This window comes from Blennius ocellaris (assembly GCF_963422515.1).
Source record: "Blennius ocellaris genome assembly, chromosome: 23".
Classification (NCBI taxonomy): domain Eukaryota; kingdom Metazoa; phylum Chordata; class Actinopteri; order Blenniiformes; family Blenniidae; genus Blennius; species Blennius ocellaris.
The window spans coordinates 9,517,753-9,520,950 of record NC_137672.1 but is presented as its reverse complement, the minus strand read 5'-3'; positions in this window follow the sequence as shown (position 1 = coordinate 9,520,950).

Sequence of the window (3,198 nt, the reverse complement as noted above, 5' to 3'; positions counted from 1 at the left end):
AACAAGGTAAAACAGCACAAAGTGAATAGCAAGCATGCAACAGCAGAACCTGTATGAATACAAGGAGGGAGATTAAATTTTAATATCTGTTTCATTCTCATCATACTTAGACGGCGCATCTTTGATACGCACAAACAGGCCGGTTACAGACACAGCTTCAGATGTTTGTCTTTGCCATTTCCTAGCCAATTTTCAAAAGCAGTTGGCATCCATCAACACGTTAACAATGTGCCTTGGCACCAAAAAGCCATTTGCAACTATTTGAGAGCGAGTCGAGGCAAAAAAAAAAGTAAAAAGCGTCTGCTGGTTTTTTTTTTTAGTCTGATTCTGTTTCTCACACTGAGCATCTGGAGTTGCTGCAGAAGAAGATTCAAAAACAAATAGGATTACGAAGGCTCCAGAGCCTCAGCGCAGTTACCTCCTTCTATTAGCTGCTCTTTTGCCGCCATACTCCAGTTACACTGTATACAATGGCCCTTATCCACTAGTATTATTTTGTTCTGTTGATGTATAGAGCACCATTTGTGAAGGAAGCAGAGGGTGGTATTCAAAGAAGGTGGCAAGACACCGGGAGTGGATGAGATTCGCCAAGAGTTCTTTAAGTCTCTGGATGTGCAGGGACTGTTGTGGCAGACGCGTCTCTGCAACATCGCATGGCGGTTGGGGACAGTGCCTCTGGACTGGCAGACCTGGGTGGTGGTCCTTCTCTTTAAGAAGGGGGATCGGAGGGTGTGTTCCAACTCGAGAGGGATCACACTCCTCAGCCTCCCCGGGAAAGTCTATTCCAGGGTACTGATGAGGAGGATCTGGCAATGCGGGTAATGGGTATCTGTTATCAATTATCTGTTATCAAGTATTCTGCCGAACAATTTAAACGTTCAAGACATTAGCTGTCATGCCCCAGACATTAGTCGCCATTGATTCCAGCAGCTGATAACCATGTTTAATGTGACATTCCTTAGAAAGTCCAACATTACTTTTATCCCTTCTGCAAAAAGAAAGAACAGAAGGAGGGATGTAGCTCTCCTCATGCCTCCATCACATTCTAGATATCACAAATGCATCATGCAGAGTATAATCTATCTAAAACATATTCAGCCCACGGTAGAAGCAGAAAATACAGACATCTTCCTCCCACCTGCTTTTTTTTTTTTTTTTGTAAGAGTCTGCTTTTAAACCATTAAAACGCACAAGACTTGCAACAACCTTTTTTTTATTTATTTTTTTTGAAAGCATCACATTTTAGCAATGCTAATGCGACCCCAAGTGATGTCTAAGTAGAAGGGATGCGACTGCATAACACACCTGCGCTTGCATCCGCCTACCCAGTCCCGCAGAATTTCCACAAAAAAGAGTAGTTATGTATAAATGTGCCCCCGTGGGAGTGGCTGCTAACACCGAGACGCCCGCTCGTCTTGATCTTCCGGCAGGATAATCAGTGAGGTGATTGCCATGAGAAGTATAGCGAGCTTCACAGTGGAGCTGAAATCCATTTCAACAAAGTTTCACAAGGGGAACAAAAAGAAAATAAATAAAAAAAAAAAATATAAATCTTTGCTTTGCTCAGGAAATGTTTGCAGAGTTTAATAAAACAAATGCGAGCTCCTGGAAGACAAAGTGAGCCCTGCCTGCTATGCCACACCTTGTCACGTCGCAGTAATGCTCACGTAACAATTTAAAATCGACTCCGACTTCCTATTTTACTCCCCTGGTGAGATAACAGAAAAGCAGTTTTCTCCTTCTAATTCTCAACATTACGATTGCTTGTTTTTTTGGTGTTTTTTTTTTTTTTTTCCCATTTCGACTGCCGCTTATCACCTAAAACCAATCACAGGGTGGCCTGATAAAAGGATATAATTAGAAAGTGGAAAAATAACACTCCTGTGCAGAGTGTAAAATGACTGCTGAGAGGCCGCTGTGGGGCGAGGCCAGCGTGTCGTCTGCTTTTGTGTCTTCTTGTGTCTGTGTAACCAAAGTGGGCCACTAAAATACACAGTATTAGTGCTTTGTGGAGCCAGATGTGCCCTTTCTCCTGTGCTTACTGCAGGTGTGCTTTAATGCTACTCCTCCCAGAATTCTGGGGCAGCAGACGCACTTTTTGAACAGTATTTATTCAGATTCACCACAACACAGCAGCTGGTGTTCCTGTGCCGGGTTCAACTGAACAGTTGCCGTTAAACAGTGATTGCAGAATCTGACAATTTTGAAGGATTAAAAGTCAGCTACGTTATCAAAGTACTATCTGCTTGTAATTCTCCATTTCATAAGCCTAATAGATGTGAAAAGTCTTATTTAATAGTTGATTGTTGCTTTTACTGAAGTAACTTCCATTTCTTGTACTGCAGATGTGAACTGTTATCCTGTTACAAGCACATTGAGAATATGTGTTCAAGGCTCATCGAGGAACGATGCACTGGAATTTATTCACCAACAGGCTTTTTGGCTTGTGAACAGAAGCTCTTACAGCTCTGAGTCCTCATGTCAGAGTTGTTTGCATTGCCCTCAAAGTTTTACTGAACAATAGAATAGAATAGAAACACATTATCAGTAGCAGAGGGAACAGGTTTAATGGTGTAAATGAGAATAATCATATTAACTTGTAGAAATGTATAATGTGGCATATCCAACTTTGCAAACATCTTTGAAACACCATCTCTCAAGTCACTGTTTGCATTGGCCATTTAGCATTTTCGCCTGTAGAAACATGACAATTCTTAATTTTAGACGATCACATCAAAAGTGAAACTGAGTGTCAGTCGCTATTGTACAGTTACTCTGTTTGATGTTTTTGCGCCTTCTTATGAACTAAACGATCCTTGCTGGTTTTACATGAATTGACTCATTTACCATCCACTATACTGCTTCTTCAATTTGCTTTAGGTTTTTTTTTTTTTTTTTTTTTGTCATGGGCGCTGGAGCTGATTTAAGCCTGATTTACTAAACTCCTATAGAAGGCCTGATAAATTCCATGCTCACATTAAAAAAAAAAGAATAATAAAAGTACAGAGCACCCACAAGCACACAATTAAGTATGGTACCATGGAGTTGATGTTATCGAACATATTGGAGGATTATAGAAAATAATTCTGATTTTAGCAACAATAAAATGTTTTTAGACATTGTGAACCACATTATACATGTATATTGATCTATTGACAAAAAATCTCAGTATTCAGTGTTGTGTATTCATTAATAGAT